Genomic DNA, 18,487 nt, shown 5'->3' with positions numbered 1-18,487 from the left:
GTGACATCGCCAATCCGTACAAGTTGTTGACGTCGAAGTATATCAGATACGTCGACGGCTTCGACTTGTCGTACATCTCTGCCGGCAGGTGCTTGTTGTTGGCATGGGCGTACCTGTGCGAGCACTGGCTCAGACCCTCGCGTCCGTCAGATGCTCTAACCTTACGCCGGTGTACTTCAGCATCGCGTCCCACGTGAAACTTGGGAGTGTAAAGTAATGAGCGGGATCTAAGTCATAACTCGCGATACAGTTAGTCCGGAAACTCTCCAATACGTCAGCGAGTAACAACACATCCGTCTTCAAGTACAAATCACTGTACTTGCCCAATGTCCGTACATGGAAAGTGTTCCACATGTTCGTGGCGTGCACGTAATTGAGCTCCGACACGACGCTATCGTTCAGCCGGTTTTAGAACGCTTCGTGGGACGGTAAACGCATATCATTCAGCTTGGAGTATGACGTCACATAGTCGTACGGGAAGACGCCTTTCCTGGTCAGGAGATTGAATTGATGATCCGGATGATTTTGAAACTCGCGTCGTAGAATCACGAGTCGTTCTTTGCCAAGGTCCGGAGCGAGTTTCTCGGGACTAGCGCCCAAGAACTTCAGCGAATCAATGAATCGAAACTTCAATCCTCTCTTCCAATCGTTATTCTCGGCGTCGATTCCCTTGACATGTTTGGTGAATGATATACACCGCTCCTTCGTCAGCGGTAGCAGGTCGATCTGTCCCTGGAACGCGAACTCCTTAATAATGAAATGTGCATCGTGTCCGGATAGATTGTGGAAAACAACCGGTATCGTATACGATCGTTGAAACTGTAAGTTACAAGACACGTTGGCCGCGCCTCGGTACTCGCCCGTCGAGTGGCAATGATCGCGCACTTTTTCGTCCTCGTCGGCGAAGGGCCGGCGCAAAGTCACGCAGTTCTTCCACGACCCACTGCAGGCACTTGGTTTCGTGACGATACGTGCGATAACGTCACAGAGACGCGTCGGTGGAACAATGAATGTAATATCCCACGCTGTACGCTCTGTACTGCTGGTACGTGTATGTACGACCCCGCTCCGCAGGCTCGACGTCCTCCAGCATGCACTCGATGTCCGTGTACACGATGAATGGGGCACGCTCCTTATTTTTGAAATTTTTTCACATTGTACACTCGTTGAGACGCTGGCAGTCCACGGTGTGTTTGGTCAATCGCTCGGAGGAATGGACGAAGCTGGAGACACCTGCACCGATAATAGCATTAATAATAAACAGAAGAATAAATAATATATCGATCGAAATATTCCACATTTTACTCACCTATCACAAACGAATACTTGATTGTGATTGCCGAGTTGCTTCGATATGAGCCTCGACATACTTCGAATGAACGCGAAATGCTAACGTTGGGGGTTCTTGGAATCCTCTATCAGTAGTAGGTTTGCATGTTTCTCCCGCTTGTCCTCGGTCAGACGCAGCGGCGTGCAGCTTCCGTCGGTCCAGGTGTGCACATTCACCGACATGTCGTTCAACCTCTCGAACTTCGTCAGCTGATTCAACTGTACGGGGAGACTCACAGCATCCGTGCGAAAGTACCGTCGAGTAATGAGGGTACGCCGCGGACCTCTCCACATGTCTAGTCGCAAGATACAAACTGGCGACTATGGACCACAAGAAACACGCACTGTCTCAGCTCTGTACATTAACCACAGCCTTTTTAAGGATGCCCTTTCGCGGAAGTGGTACGTCGCAGCCGGCGCGAAGAGGGTTATGCTTATTAATGTTTATTAGGAGGTTTAGCACAGTCCTCAGGGCCCATCCACTATCGCGATCTTGAAACTCTTCGATCGCCATTAACGTGGGAGCGACCACACACCTCGAATACCACTTCCGCACGCTCGATGTCTTGAACAGTACGCGATTTTGCGTCCCGAAACTTTTCATATCTGTATTATCGTTAAACATAAACTCCGCGTTCAGAATCGTATTCACGGACACTAGAATGTTTCCTAATAGCGTCTGTCATGCGCAAGAGCACCATTCGTCGGGCACCCGCCAAAAATTAACGCGGATCGATGTAACCCACGTTAATGATCGCACCAGTAGAAATACGATTCCGAAACGCGGTTTCCAGATTCTCCCATGCGACCTTGGGTGTCGTCGATTGACCCGAAACCCCGAGCCTCACTCGCGAAAACCGTTCGTCTATGATCGTACGTAATGTTGTTATACGCGCGATTAGCGATACCAGACGCTGTTTCGTTGCAACCGACACTCCCTCGCCACGCTGATACTCGATGATGAGTCGTAAGTATGCGTCACACTTTTGCAACCAGTTCATACATTACAAAGTGGATTCTAAATCCAAAAGCGTTGCCAGTTGGTAGAGAACACCGTACGTGTCCACGAACACCTCTACTTCAGCTTTCAATTACCAGACACGCACTATCAGGCACAACCGCGGTAAAGTACTTCACTTGCTTGCGATGCACATCCTTATCACCAACGATGCAATATAATGTGCATTTATCCGCAGTACTATATCGCGTGGTATCGCGTAGCAATTTACGATACTGATGCGACAATTGCATAAATCCGTGTCTAAAGATGCTGATCCACGACAACTCGGATAATGACGGCGGGCTTAACGCGTCTGGGATCTTATGCTTCTCGATCGTAAGCGTTTCGTCGTCCAACTGTAGCGTGTCGAATTACAGCATCCGCGCTCGACGCGAAAAGAATGTACACACCCATCGCGGTGGTCCCAATCTTTGGAATATTTGGAACTATACCCGAATATTTTTCGTTCTATGTTTTTGTCGGCAGATGTTTATACGTAGGCGACGTTGTATTATTTCGTTGCGAGCATGAGGCGATTCGCTACTTAGGTTAATATACAGGGTGTCCCAAAAATGTCGGAGTTCCTTGAAAGGGGTAACTCAGGGGGTGATTTGAAACAACTTTTTCCTTAGCGAAAATATTGTCCAAAGCTTCGTTAACGAGATATTAACAAAAACCCCCGACCAATCAGAGCGCGCGCCTTCCGCCCGAGCTCCCGTTGTAGCGTTGGCTACGCGGTAGGCGGCTGCGCTTGTACTACGAAGGTACGAACAAGCAAGTCGGCATGCATCGAAGGAAACCGCGTTACACATTTTTTTTATATAAGGCATTTTCAAATAAGGCATAAACGAAAAGGTAATGTAACAGAAAATGTTCGACAAGTGATCGTAATTCGTTATTGAGGTAAAAATCCATAGTTTAATTACGGCCAACATAACTAAATTTAAAAAATAATATTAGGTGTATGAATAAAGTCTTTCCGAATGGATTTACATAATCAGTATAAAGCAACTGAATTTCTATCGCAGTAATATTCGTAAGCTACCAGAAAAATGGCAAAAGGTAATTAACAATAATGGAAATTATTTCGATGGTTGAGTTGTTTTCATACTTTTTAAATCAAACTGTTATTGAACCCTAAAATCGAACAGAATTTATTTCTACACCTAATAATCACTAAGAAATTAAATAACACTCACCCCTACGAGCATTCCTTTCTTTCCTTTTCGGCAACCTGTGTCACTAACTAGGTCACTGTGCCGATCCTGGTCATCGGTGGACGAAAAGATTTATGGTAGGGTTGCGCCCACTGCTCAGCTGATAGCAGGTATAACACCACCCGAAGGTAAGGATCGCAACGTCAAGTGCGTCCGGGTTAATGTACCGAATATTCACTTCACTGCATGGTCACTAACACTGATCACTTAATTTACTTTTCATGGAACGTGTTGTTCCTACGTTATAAAATTGGTGGCCCCGAAAGGGGTCGATTACTGTTAGTTCAGCAGTTGCTCGGTGTGACCACCCTCAGTGTCAATGCACGCCTTGCAGCATCATTGACTCCGTTGAGAATGATCTTGACGCCAAACGCCGAATCGTATCCTTGCTGGGGGTTTGGATGTGCGGGTATTCCTGTTGCACGTGTGTCCCCGTTGTTCCAGGCGTACACCCAGAACATGCCGTAATAATCTTGACCGGAGAACATTTCTGGGACGAGATTGCTAGCTGACTGACAGGATTTTTTCCAAGCAACTTCCTCTACCCCCAAGTAGTTTCTCTCGTTCCATTATGAGTTAACTCCCACCAGAACAAGAGGCTTTAGGTAAAAAGAAGCCAGCACATTTTTGAAACACACATTCTTTGCAGATGTGCAACGAACGACCGATCCTACACTTTCACCTAAGTCCGCGCTCCGTCCTTTTACTGCCAATGTACCCGTTGCTTCGAGATAGACAGCAGACACCACGTGTTTCGATTCAAAGGGGCGCGAAGAGAAGAGAAACAGAAAGTCTTCCAGTTGCTATAAAGAAGAAAAGGCATTCCGACCCTGTTTCCGTTATCCAATTAATTTTAAATACGTCTCGCGGAGAGACACAGGAAGAAAGGGGGTAACTCGCTGACTGCGCGTAGTCCCACCTGCTTCGTCCTTCTTTCCAATTATAGGCAGGTCCCTTATCTCTCGAGTATAAGCACGCGCTCGAATTTCAAAACAAAAGCACGCGTTGACGTATTCCGTGCGAGAAAAGGTGGGCATGAAGTCCGATTGGTCGTAACCTAACAAAAATCTGCCCTGCATCCCTCCCAAACGGCCACTGTTTTGAAGAGGCCTTCTTCAGAGCTATGTCTCCTCCACAAGGTCCACCAGTATAAACACGCACTCGAATTTCAAAACAAAAGCACGCGTCCGACTGGTCCTAATCTAACCAATCTGCCCTGCATACCTCTGAAGCGACCACTGTCTTGAAGAGGCCTTCTTCACAGCAATATCTCCTCCCTGAAGCCCACCTTATCTCGCACGGAATACGTCGACGCGTGCTTTTGTTTCGAAATTCAAGCACGTGTTTATACTGGTGGGCCTTGAGGAGGAGACGTGGCTGAGAAGAAGGCCCCTTCAAAACAGTGGCCGTTTGGGAGAGGTGCAGGGCAGATTGGTTAGGTTACGACCAATCGGAATTCATGCCCACCTTTTCTCGCACGGAATACGTCAACGCGTGCTTTTGTTTGGTAATTTTAGCGCGTGCTTATACTCGAGAGATAAGGGATCTGTCTTTAATTTGAAGGAAACACGAAGCAGGCGGAACTACACGCAGTAAACGAGTTACCCCCTTTCTTCCTGTATCTCTCCGCGAGGCGTATTGATGTTGGGTATTACTTTTTAATTGCTAGTTTCCAAAAATTAAGCAGGCTGGTCAGCCAAAGCATTTCGCCAGGGTCGCGAATTATTACCATATTGTCCTGCGAGTTGCCGGTAGAGAACGATTTATTTTTGGTAATTTATGGCTTAGGTGGTTCCGCCTCGTAGCTGACGTGACCTCAGGGTATTGGAAAACGGAAACAGGGATTGCTATGCCTTTTCTTCTTTATAGCAACTCGAAGACTCTCTGTTTTTCTTCTCTTCGGGCCCTTTTGAACCGAAACACGTGGTGTCTGCTGTCTATCTCGAAGCAACGGGTACATTGGCAGTAAAAGGACGGAGCGCGGACTTAGGTGAAAGTATAGGATGGGTCGTTCGTTGCACATCCGTAAAGAACGTGTGTTTCGAAAATGTGCTGGCTTCTTTTTACCTAAAGCCTCTTGTTCTGGTGGGAGTTAACTCATAATGGAACGAGAGAAACTACTTGGGGGTAGAGGAAGTTGCTTGGAAAAAATCCTGTCAGTCAGCTAGCAATCTCGTCCCAGAAATGTTCTCCGCTCAAGATTATTACGGCATGTTCTGGGTGTACGCCTGGAACAACGGAGACGCACGTGCAACGGGAATACCCAAACATCCAAACCCCCAGCGAGGATACGATTCGGCGTTTGGCGTCAAGATCATTCTCAACGGAGTCAATGATGCCGCAAGGCGTGCATTGACACTGAGTGTGGTCACACCGAGCAACTGATCAACTAACAGTAATTGGCCCCTTTCGGGGCCACTAATTTTGTAACGTAGGAACAACACGTTCCATGAAAAGTAAATTAAGTGATCAGTGTTAGTGGCCGTGCAGTGAAGTGAATATTCGGTACATTAACCCGGATGCACTTGACGTTGCGATCCTTACCTTCGGGTGGTGTTATACCTGCGATCAGCTGAGCAGTGGGCGCAACCCTACCATAAATCTTTTCGTCCACCGATGACCAGGATGGGCACAGTGACTTACTTAGTGACACAGGTTTCCGAAAAGGAAGGAAAGGAAGGAAAGGAATGCCCGTAGGGGTGAGTGTTATTTAATTTATTAGTGATTATTAGGTGTAGAAATAAATTCTGTTCGATTTTAGGGTTCAATAACAGTTTGATTTAAAAAAAAAATAAAATAAAAACAACTCAATCATCGAAATAATTTCTATTATTGTTAATTACCTTTTGCCAATTTTCTGGTAGCTTACGAATATCACTGCGATAGAAATTCGGTTGCTTTATACCGATTATGTAAATCCAGTCTGAAAGAATTTATTCATACACATACTATTATTTTTTAAATTTAGTTATGTTGGCCGTGATTAAACTACGGATTTTTACCTCAATAACGAATTATGATGACTTGTCACACTTTTTTTGTTACATTACCTTTTCGTTTATGCCTTATTTGAAAATGAAATTTACGTATTTCTTGTTCTCTCACTTCAAACAATTATTATTTAAGATTCTGCTATAAAAAAAATGTGTAACGCGGTTTCCTTCGATGCATGCCGACTTGCTTGTTCGTACCTGCCTAGTACAAGCGCAGCCGCCTACCGCGTAGGCAACGCTACAACGGGAGCTCGAGCGGAAGGCGCGCGCTCTGATTGGTCGGGGGGTTTTGTTAATATCTCGTTAACGAAGCTTTGGACAATATTTTCGCTAATGAAAAAGTTGTTTCAAATCACCCCCTGAGTCACCCCTTTCAAGGAACTCCGACATTTTTGGGACACCCTGTATCTCGGATAGTTATCGCCAGAAAGTCTCGAATTACATTTCGTCGTCGGATGTTTATACAAAGGCGACGTTAGATTCTTTCGTGGGGATCACGAGGCAGTTCCTCTATTTAGGGTAATTAATCTCGAATAGGTGCAGCGCGAGAGGGTTTCGAATTGCGTGGCAACGACACGCGTCCAAACTACCTTAAACATTCACCAGGTGGACAAAGTACCTCAAACATCTAACAGGTGGTGTGAATATGAGGTCTATAGGGACGTTTCTTCGATCGACGGAGTCGCTACATCGAATGTAGGAACTTTTGGGATTTTTCATCGATCGGCGGTGTCGCCACATCAAATCCAGGGACTTTTTTTAGGGATTTTTCATCGATCGGCGGCATCGCTGCATCGAATCTAGGGACTTTTCGTTGCAAAAGTTTACCAATTACCCCCACCACCGCCGACGGTCCGCCCGCGACTCTTCCTCCTCCCCTGTGTCGTGTCCCCCTCACCTAAGAACCCCCTCCCCTCTGATGTCACCCCCTCACCCACTAACTCGGGATCCTCCTCCCCATCTCGCCCAAGAGCGCGGTTCCTCTGCCCCGCCTCACCCCTTCACCCATCTCGTTGAAGAGCGCGATCGCGAAACCCCTCGCGCCGCCTCACCCCGTCGCCTCACTTGGGCCAGAATCGGCATAGCCTAACTACTTAATATATTATACGGCTTATTGGCATCGACTATTGTTGTCAATATCGGGAGTTTCATGCATACTTGACGGTAAAATAACGGTTTTGTTCGTACGTGGCACATATGAGACAATCATCATGTCCTTTTGAAATCCAAACACAGTGGAGTGTTACGTGAGGGCGTTAATTTTTAAGCGACCCAGCGGTTAAGTTTAATTTTCTCACGTAACACTTAACGAATTTAAAAGAATTGTTATAATTTTGACGTAATCAGAGTTATTAGGCGAATATCGGGATTGTTTTGGGGACGGCTTTTGTCTACTACCAATACAGGTAGCCCAATCAGGATGTGGTGCTTTGGACAGACTGGTTGGAAATAAAGTTGGACGGATTAATATAAATAAATTACCATGTATTACGAAAATAAGCAAAAAGGAGATGAAAGGTGGTACAAAGGGTGCCTTACATGGGTTTGCGATACTATAACGATGTAATCAGTAGCTCGAAGATAAAATTCTTTTAATACAAGCGATGGACAATAACCAACCGTTAAACGGTATCAAATCGTTAGACGATAATTGGTCGAGGGGAAAATCCCACAACTAACGCGATGGTTGGATCAATTATCGAGTGAATTTTGAGTTTGACACATTGATTATAGAAAATAGCAATTTAGTAGCCGGTTAACGGTTGCTATTTCACGAAGGAGACGGAATTTAACGATACGAAAATAACTCGAAGGGAAACACAATTTCGAGCCAGGTATAATATCACCAATTTGGTACACATAGGGTGTTAAGATATGTGTACGCTTACTTTCTTTTACGCTGCGTTTCTCTCTCTCTCTCCCTCTCTCTCTCTCCCCTCCCTCCCTCTCTCTCACTCTGCCCCTCTCTATCTCTGCCCCTCTCTCTCTCCCTCTCTCTCCCCCCTCTTTCTCTCCTCTCTCTCTCTGCCCCTCTCTCTGCCCCTCTCTCTCTGCCCCTCTCTCTCCGCTCGCTCTCTCCTCCTCTCTATCCCCCTCCCTCTCCCCCTCCCTCTCTCCCTCCCTCTCTCCCTCCCTCTCTCTCCCCCTCTCTCTCCACCTCTCTATCCCCCTCCCTCTCACCCTCCCTCTCTCCCTCCCTCTCTCCCTCCCTCTCTCTCCCCCTCTCTCTCTCTGTCTCTCTCTGTCGGGTTCTCAATATGAGTAGTGCACGAAGTCTGTGTCAGTGTTATCAAAAGTGAGGACTTCATATATCGAAGGCAAATGGAATAAATAACTGTGCTGAAACTGCGTTTCTGGATTCGCCATGATCGGATGATTCAGCGTAAATCGAACATACACGAAACGATACGCAGGTGGCAAATGTGTCAACTAATTAATATTTTCGGCGATACTAATTAATAGTGTCGATAAAACAGTGAGCAATGGAGGAGCAAGTTGTGTGTAGGCAATGTATGAAAGACATTAAAACCGAAGTGATTAAGTGTATCCCATGTGATAAGGTCTTCCATCCTAGCTGTCATAAACAACACAAGGTGTATAATAAGGAAAATGAATTGTTGGTATGTGAAGGAAAAGTGGAGAAGTATACGGTGAAAGGTGATGGAGGCAACGCAGAAGGTAGCAGGGAACGAAAACTGTCAAAAGCTGTTGGGACAGACATTATACAGAAGAAAATAGACGTGATGTTTAAGATGATTAAGGAGGTGAAGGATGAAATGATAGGAAAGGAGTTACTTCGAAGAACAATAAGTGAAGTTATTGAAGAAGAGATAGATAAAGTAAAGCAGGAGATACAAGACTGGAAAGCTGAATTGGAAACTTCAATACAAGCAGCACTAAATAGTGAAATTGTTAAGATAATAAGTAATATTCCAATGTCGAGTGAAGAAGTAGGAAAAGTAAGGAACAGTTACAATAGAGTCGTTAGAGGAGAGTCTGAATCGATAATAATAATTAAGCCAAAAGAAGGGGAAGATAATTCGAGTGAAATCACGAAAAGAGATATTAAAAGTAAAATTGATATTTCGAAATTAGGACTGGGAATTACGAAGATGAGAAAGGTAACCAGAGGAGCAGTCGTGGCGGGGTGTGAGAATAAATCTCAAGCGGAAAATCTAAAGTCCGAAAATCGAAACTCCGAAGAGGAGAAAATTGAAGATTATGATACTGGACGTTCATAAGGAAGATTGTGAAAAGGAACAGGAGTTTTGGGAGAAAATAGAAGATCAAAATAGCTTTAATAAAGATGAAATAAATGGGAAGATAGTTCATAAGTCGAGCAAAGTCAACAGAAGTAACAATTATAGCGGAAGTAAATGCTGAAACTCGTGAAAAATTTATGGAGTTGAATAAACTGAAAATCGGATGGAAAATGTGTAAAGTGCAGGACTATATAGGGACTTTAAGGTGTTTCAAATGTTGCGTATTTTATCATTTTGCAAAAGATTGTACTAAGAATGTAGCGTGCGGAAATTGTGCTAATCATCATACAGCAAGAGAATGTAGAAGTGAAATTAAAAAGTGTGTTAATTGTGAAGAAAAAACAAGGACCTATAAAGTTAAAAACTTGAAGTCAGGTCACTCGGCATTTGATAGGAACTGTCCATGTTTTAAGAAAGAAATTGAAAAACTGAAAGATAGAATTCGATGTAATAATAATATGTAGCAACAATGGATCGGAAAAAGGCGAAAACAGAGTTATTTGTTTAAATGCACAGGGATTCTTGAAGCATAAAGATGAAATAGAGAATGTATTGATAAGGAAATATAGACCTAGTTTAGTGGGATTGACAGAAACACATGTTCCGCAACGAATAGAGGATCACGAACTGCGCATTAGCGGATATGTGTGTGTGAGGAGTGATTCACAATCTAGTAGAACAGGCGGTGTATTATTATATATAGATAGGAGAATTAGATTTGATATAGTAGCGATAGAAACATGCGAGAGAAATTGGTGGTCAATAATAGTTCAAATTAAGGATAAGAACTATAGAGGTATAATTATGATAATTTATCACTCGCCAAATGGCAGAGACGCTAGTTTTATCCACTTCCTCGAGGAGACTTGTATCGATAGAATGCAGAATGATAACGTTATAATCATTGGGGACTTCAACATAGATATAAAAGTAAGTAATTATACCCTAAGTAAATTAATTAAAGTAATGAACTCTGTAGGATTAAAACAATTGGTGAGAGAAGCAACCAGAATTGTAAGAAATTCTGAAACAATAATTGATTTAATCTTTACGAATGTTGAGATGAAAGTAGAAGTATGGCATGAACCCAAAATAACGGATCATTCTGCAGTAGTGATTTATTGGAAAGTACAGTTGACGGAAGACAAGAGAAAAATCATTACTTACAGAGACTATAAAATAATGGATATAGGTGAGTTTAAAAGAATGATAATTAAGCGTTTCGATGCTATTGAAGAGGAGAGCGTTGATATGCTAGCAAACTCGGCGTTAAAAGAAATTATAAAATGCCTTGACTTAACAGCACCGCGAAAAACAGTAGTATTAAAAGACAAGTGGCAGGGAAAGGAATGGTTTTGCGAGAATATACATCAGACGATAAAGCAAAGAACCGCAGCACACAAGGTGGCGCGTGTGAGTAAAAATAAAAATGACTGGGAAGTATTTCGTCTGTTAAGAAATAAAATTGTAGATATTTGTAGGAGAACTAAAAGAAGTTATACAGAAGAGAAACTTGATAAAAATAAAAAAAATCCAAAGCAAATGTAGGGGGTGATAAAAAAGATGATAAAGGGTAAAGTTATTCGTAAAGAATATAAAGAATTGCGAGTTGGAAATAGAATAATTACTAATGTTGTGGAAATGGCACATAATTTCAACTGTTATTTTGTCGATAGTATTAAGATTTTAAGAAATAAGGAGCATGAGGAAAATAGTATGAGGGACAGAATATATACTGATAGTGTCCTGGAAGTGTTTAGTGGAGTAGAAATAGAGCAATTATTGTATAAGATAGTACAAAAACTGGAAAATAAGGCAGGTACAGAGGAGGTAATAACTACGGAAATAATGAAATATGTGGTAGAAGGAGCAGCAGGAAAAATATGCAATATATTTAATAAATCGCTACAGGAAGGAATGTTCCCAAGTAAATGGAGGGAAGCGGTTGTAGTCCCAGTACCTAAAATTCGAGGAACAAACAAAATCGTAGAATTTCGACCGATAAATAAATTACCGATTTACGAAAAAATATTGGAAATCATAGTACAGAAGCAGTTAGTAGATTACTTCGAAAAGAATGAACTGCTGATTGAATGTCAATCGGGTTTTAGGGCCAAGCATTCGTGTGAGACTGCATTGCAATGGATAATCTCGGATTGAAAAAAATCAATAGGGGAAGGGTAAATGATAGAAGTGGTGTTTTGGACCTAAGAAGAGCATTCGAACTAGTTGATAGGGAAATTTTGGTATGCAAACTAATGTGGTATGGGATAAGAGGGAACGTATTAAGCTGGTTGACTAGTTATTTGGAGGGGAGATCTCAAAGAGTTAAATTTAATGGGATACTGTCAAATGCCATTAATGTAGATTTCGGGGTTCCTCAAGGGTCAGTGTTGGGACCGCTGTTATTCTTAATATTTATTAATGACATCAAAGAGGCTATAAATGATAAATGTGAAATAAGGATGTTTGCGGATGATGCATTGATTTATACGACATGGCATTCAAGAATGGTGATAGAAAGTAGTTTGAATGAGGTAATGGTGAAAGTGGATGAGTGGTTAAGGCTAAATACGTTGTGTGTAAATACTGATAAGACTAAGGTTATGTTAATCAGGGGAGGTAGAAAGAAGTTAACAGAGGACTATGTAAAAGTTAAAGTGCAGGATAAGGAATTAGAGGTTGCAAATGAAATTAGATATCTGGGAGTATTAATTCGCCGGAGTTTAAAGTTTTCGAAACATGCAGACTACATAAGCAAGAAAGTAGGAGCGAAATTAGGGCTTATGCGAAGAATCAGGGCGGATATATCTGTTAGTATGAGGTGTATAATATACAAATCCGTTGTAGCACCGTAATTTTATTATTGTGCATCAATCTTGGGAGGGTTAAGTGAAACGAATATACAGCACTTACAAAAGCTGCAAAATCAGGGTATGAGAATTATACTGAGGTGCAATAGACGGGTAAGGATTGCCGATATGTTAGAAGTGTTACATTTTATGACAATAGAAGAGCGCATCAAGTACAATACCTGCATACTTGTATACCCTGATAGCCATCTGCCTGCAGTCTGCCGGCAGATTGACAGCAGGGTCTGCCAGGAGAGAGTAGGATCTGCCGGCAGCTGCGATGCAGCCTACGTCCGCATTCAGCTACGGTTCTGCCGGCAGGGTCTGCTTGTCAGGGTCTGCCGGCAGATCGACGGCAGGTCCTGTTGCTCGCCTGACACATCCAACAGCGCCATCTGAAGGCCACAATTGCCAAAGAATTTCGTTCGCGTGACGTCATATGGACCTACGCGCATCCCTACCCCACATGACCGACAAGCAGATTCTACAGTTTATTAAATAATTAATTCTACTTATTTCAAAAAGTATTTATTCTTTCTTTAATAATATACAGGATCAGTGATTACAATTGTTACAAAATAATATAAGCGCATATAAATCCAAAGAGGGACTTTCAACATTTACATTTATAAATCCACGTCCCGTAACCACTGGTACCTAGTAAGGGTGATATGAGGAAATTTCATTCAGTATTTTCGACTTCTTTTTTGTGTAGAATCATCATGTTCCCCGTTGTGTTAGCGCTGAAAACAAATTCAATATTAGTATAAAATTAAACGTAACGTATGAATAAACAGGATACATGCGATACTTACTTCAACTCCACCTCCACACAGTACACAGTATAGGCGATCATGCATGCTCCTGCGAACATTAAAATTTATAAGAAAATATGTCTTAAATTATTATCTACTAAACAAGACGCTAAACATTCGCACTTCGCGCATAACCCTACTTTTCTGTCTTGCAGATAATGCGAATCTCGATGTCTGCGACGTAGATAATTAGAAATTATTCAATTCCATAATTACGTTTGCCTTCTGGATACGCCGAGATGATTTGTTTGGATATTGATGGATGAGATTACTTAGAATATTCTTTGAGCGTACGTCTTCAAGCACAACGGGCAACGGGTGCCACTGCCAGTTTTCGAGGTCTGAGGTGGCAGTCACTGGCGATGGCAGTCAGTGCCGACAAAATCGAAGAATATTCCAAGTAATTTCATCCATCAATATCCAAACAAAGCATCTCGTCGTATCCAGAAGGCAAACGTAATTATGGAATTGAATAATTTCTAATTATCTACGTCGCGGAAATCAAGATTCGCATTATCTGCAAGACAGAAAAGTAGGGTTATGCGCGAAGTGCGAATGTTTAGCGTCTTGTTTAGTAGATAATAATTTAAGACATATTTTCTTAAAAATTTTAATGTTCGCAGGAGCATGCATGATCGCCTAGAGTGTGTACTGTGTGGAAATGGAGCTGAAGTAAGTATCGCATGTATTCTGTTTATTCATACGTTACGTTTAATTTTATACTAATATTGTATTTGTTTTCAGCGTTAACACAACGCGGAACATGATGATTCTACACAAAAAAGAAGTCGAAAATACTGAATGAAATTTCCTGATATCGCCTCTACTAGGTACCAGTGGTTACGGGACGTTTATTTGTAAATATAAATGTTGAAAGTCCCTCTTTGGATTTATATGCGCTTATATTATTTTGTAACAATTATAATCACTGATCCTGTATATTATTAAAGAAAGAATAAATACTTTTTGAAATAAGTTGAATTAATTATTTAATAAACTGTAGAATCTGCTTGTTGGTCATGTGGGGTAGGGATGCACGTTGGTCCATGTGACGTCACGCGTAGGAAATTCTTTGGCAATTGTGGCCTTCAGATGGCGCTGTTGGATGTGTCAGGCGAGTAGCAGGACCTGCCGTCGATCTGCCGTCGATCTGCCGGCAGACCCTGACAAGCAGACCCTGCCGGCAGAACCGTAGCTGAATGCGGACGTAGGCTGCATCGCAGCTGCCGGCAGATCCTGCTGCCTGATCTGGTTATCAGGGATATAAGATACTAAATGGACTGTGCCCCAAATACTTACAAAAGAAAATCGTACTAGTACAAGATGTAGGGGTTAGAAGTACAAGACAGGAAGGAAGTATATACATAGACAGAGCAAAGACTAGAGAAGAGCAGAAAATGTTATTTAATGACGGATTAAGAATGTACAATAGATTACCAAGTGAACTAAGAAGGGAAGATGGGATGTGCAGGTTCAGGAGGATGTTGGCGAAACACATCAAGGAAGAGAGGGGAGGTGACTTAGTAACATAAAGTATAGGATTAGACATGCGTCAAGGATTACAGATTATGTACAATTATGTAACTATTATTATGTAATAAATATATTTCTTCTTCTTCTTCTTCTTCCCTCTCTCTCCCTCTCTCTCTCTTCCTCTCTCTCCCTCCCCCCCTCTCTCTCTCTATCGCTCTCTGGCGACCTGGAGCGGTCTTACGGCCGGGTGACGTGACGCGTTGGATACACACACACACGGTACACTGATGTTGGAATGTTTGATTGTTCAATATTTAACGAAGAATATAAGCAGAGTAAGATTTAAGTAGCGGTGGTTTAATATGAAGTAAGGAAAAACGCAAATGTATATGTATATTCAGAAAAGTAAAAAAATTACGTCAAGTACATGAAAGTAAATAAATCACAAAAAATAGAAGATAATAATAATTATAAAATAAAAAAAGATGTGAAACCAAAATGAGCTGCACGTACATAAAGGTAATGATAAATACAAATAAATATTTTAATAAGAATAAACATTTTATTCAAAATACTTGGCGCAGCGAAACAGAAAAAATGTTAATTATCCTCGTATTAATAATTTACAATGACTCCCTTACAATCTAAAATACATAAACATATACATATACATATTAGAAACGCAGTCAGATTTATTCTACATATATTTAATTCCAATGGCATACGTAGCATATGCGCACGCACACATACACACATTCATGAACGCACACACAAGAAAGAAAGAGAAAGTTAATGAAATTTATACATATTTATTCAGTTTAGCGGCACCAATTCGGAACGCAGCGCCAAGTATTTTGAATAAAATGTTTATTCGTATTAAAATATTTATTTGTATTTATCATTACCTTTATGTACGTGCAGCTCATTTTAATTTCACATGTTTTTTTATTTTATAATTATTATTATCTTCTATTTTTTGTGATTTATTTACTTTCGTGTACTTGGCGTAATTTTTTTACTTTTCTGAAGTTTTTTATGGAGATCTCACTTCTTTTTACAAAGATAATTTACATAGAGAATGACTTCAGATAATTTTCAATATTATAAATTATTATTATATTATTAATTGATGACTGAATAATTTTTTCATCTTCTCGGGTTTTTTTAAAAATATATTGTATTGTCATCCAAACTACGCACGCCTGCAAAGCTTCAAGACAATTGGATTGGTGGAATTGGTTTAAATTGTTTTTTATCATTTAAATTAAAAAGAAATTCATTTATGTATATATTTGTAAAAACACGTTTATATCTTAGTTATAACTTGACGGTAAGCTGTCAAAATTTGGAGTAGATTCCATAGTGAAGATAGCGATTGACGAACGAAACGTGTGTTAGTTCCGTTTTGGCTGAAGGTGTGCGTGTAACGCGTATACGTATTATGTCGACAAAATTTGGTTGGAAAATCAGGAGAAAAACCTTATCGCATCTGACAGATTCATGAGACGATATTACGATATCTCGGTTATGCGCGGACCGATTTTATTGAAATTGGTCTTATTCGAAAGCTTATATGCGGTTTACACAAGAAAAATGCCTTTAAATTTAGAAAATATTGCAGGCGTGATGAGATATTAAGGAAATAAGTTTCAGGTTAGGTTGGAATGGCTCCGCGACGAGTAAAGGTACACGGTAGCGACAGTCGACATACAGGGTGTCCCACTAAGGAGTGGACAGCGCGATATCTCTTAAAGTATTGTCGATAAAAATATAAAAAAAATAGGGAATTGCATGGTTCGAGGTGGCCCATTTATTAGCGCGAATGAATTTTGTTTTCGATTATTATTTTAAAAGATACGATGGTCAAGTTCGGTTTTTCAAATGGAACTATTTTTTTTGAAGACCTGAGTTGATAGTGCGTTCCAAGACAAATTCAATAAGCTTTAATGTATACACTTTATTTCCACTGGTTTTTAAGATATTGCGCTTGCAAATTTACTGATTTTCACTGCAAGAAACCCCTCTGAAATGGCAAAAACCGGGGGCGGTCTTACTGACGCCACGGGTGGCACTGCCTGTTGAAATGGATACTTACCTGCCAAAGGTCTACGCCAGAAATGGCAGGCCCAAAGGCTGGACAATTCTTTTCCGTCAGAAATGCTACTTAGGTAGGTACATCTGCGGTATGCAAGGATGGGAGGGATGCAAGTTGGATTGGTTCTGATACAATCTGCTCCCTATGGTTGAAATTTAGTCTAGCAACTTTCACTCCTCCTAACCTAACCAATCCAACTTGCATCCCTCCCAAAAGAACCGGCCATCCGAGCGTAGAAGCAAGTGCGAAATAAAAGTAACGATGCGCTTCTCGATACCGCAGATGTACCTACCTAAGTAGCATTTCTGACGGAAAAGAATTGTCCAGCCTTTGGGCCTGCCATTTCTGGCGTAGACCTTTGGCAGGTAAGTATCCATTTCAACAGGCAGTGCCACAGCCGGTTTTTGCCATTCCAGAGGGGTTTCTTGCAGTGAAAATCAGTAAATTTGCAAGCGCAATATCTTAAAAACCAGTGGAAATAAAGTGTATACATTAAAGCTTAATGAATTTGTCTTGGAACGCACTATCAACTCAGGTCTTCAAAAAAAATAGTTCCATTTGAAAAACCGAACTTGACCATCGTATCTTTTAAAATAATAATCGGAAACAAAAATCGTTCGCGCTAATAAATGGGCCCCCTCGAACCATGCAATTCCCTATATTTTATATTTTTATCGACAATACTTTAAGAGATATCGCGCTGTCCACTCCTTAGTGGGACACCCTGTATACAGGGTGTCTTTCCTGTACTTGGCGTCGAGACGCTACCGCATCTCTAGATTGAATAACGAATCCCTACGGGGACAGAGTCTTTCCACGTTCACTTTGACACAGTGGAACTCCAGCTCAACGACTATTTTAAATGAATAGCTACATATCCCTCGGACGAATCGACCGCGCACAACGCGACTTGCTAGCCGACTGCCACGAACGAATGCAGGATAGGCCTGAGCACTTGGGACTTTGCACAAAGAGCGCCAAAATTGCTGACTCCGCACCTCGTGCACACGGGTCCAGCGCGTAGTTGCCTCGAAACGTTCCGAGCATCTCAGTGTTTAGGTTTTCAAAACGCTTATCGCATCCGGCGTTCTAAGAACATCGCACGGCGTTGCGAGATTATTGTCGACAAACTTACATGGGAAAAATATGCCGTGGCGCATCAGGCTTCTAGGAATTAATTATCTCCGTAGAATTTCGGTTTGTAGATCATTGACAATTGATCGAGGGATATCAATTGTCAATGTCTTAAAAATCGAGAAAGAAATTTTTTTAAGATAATGGTCGGCACGTAACAGGAGTCTACTCGCTTAAAAATGCAGGGGGATTTCCTGTTTATTTTCACGCATTGTTCCTATGAATGTAATTGTCTTTGTTAGTAAATAATTAATTACTGTATAACTGACATACCAGTTATCAATTGTCAAATTTCGATTTTTATTTTCAAGCGGCT

The 18,487-nt window shown here is 41.6% G+C and overlaps 1 protein-coding gene and 1 long non-coding RNA gene across 3 annotated transcripts in view; both read left to right on the top strand.

Annotated features, from left to right (window-relative positions):
• The window catches only part of Dpp10 (Dipeptidyl peptidase 10), a 655,550-nt gene that overhangs the window by 572,037 nt on the left and 65,026 nt on the right, over positions 1-18,487 (top strand). The window lies entirely within an intron of this gene.
• LOC143374745 (uncharacterized) lies at positions 13,309-14,384 on the top strand. Of its 2 annotated transcripts, XR_013086740.1 has the most exons (4): positions 13,309-13,489; positions 13,625-13,925; positions 14,093-14,141; positions 14,214-14,384. It is a non-coding gene; the product is annotated as an uncharacterized LOC143374745 (long non-coding RNA). The 2 variants fall into 2 exon arrangements; XR_013086739.1 differs by having other exon boundaries at positions 13,313-13,925.

The sequence above is a fragment of the Andrena cerasifolii genome, chromosome 11 (assembly GCF_050908995.1).
Source record: "Andrena cerasifolii isolate SP2316 chromosome 11, iyAndCera1_principal, whole genome shotgun sequence".
NCBI lineage: Eukaryota > Metazoa > Arthropoda > Insecta > Hymenoptera > Andrenidae > Andrena > Andrena cerasifolii.
Note: the sequence above shows the minus strand (reverse complement) of the source record. Positions and strands in the feature narration are given on the sequence as shown.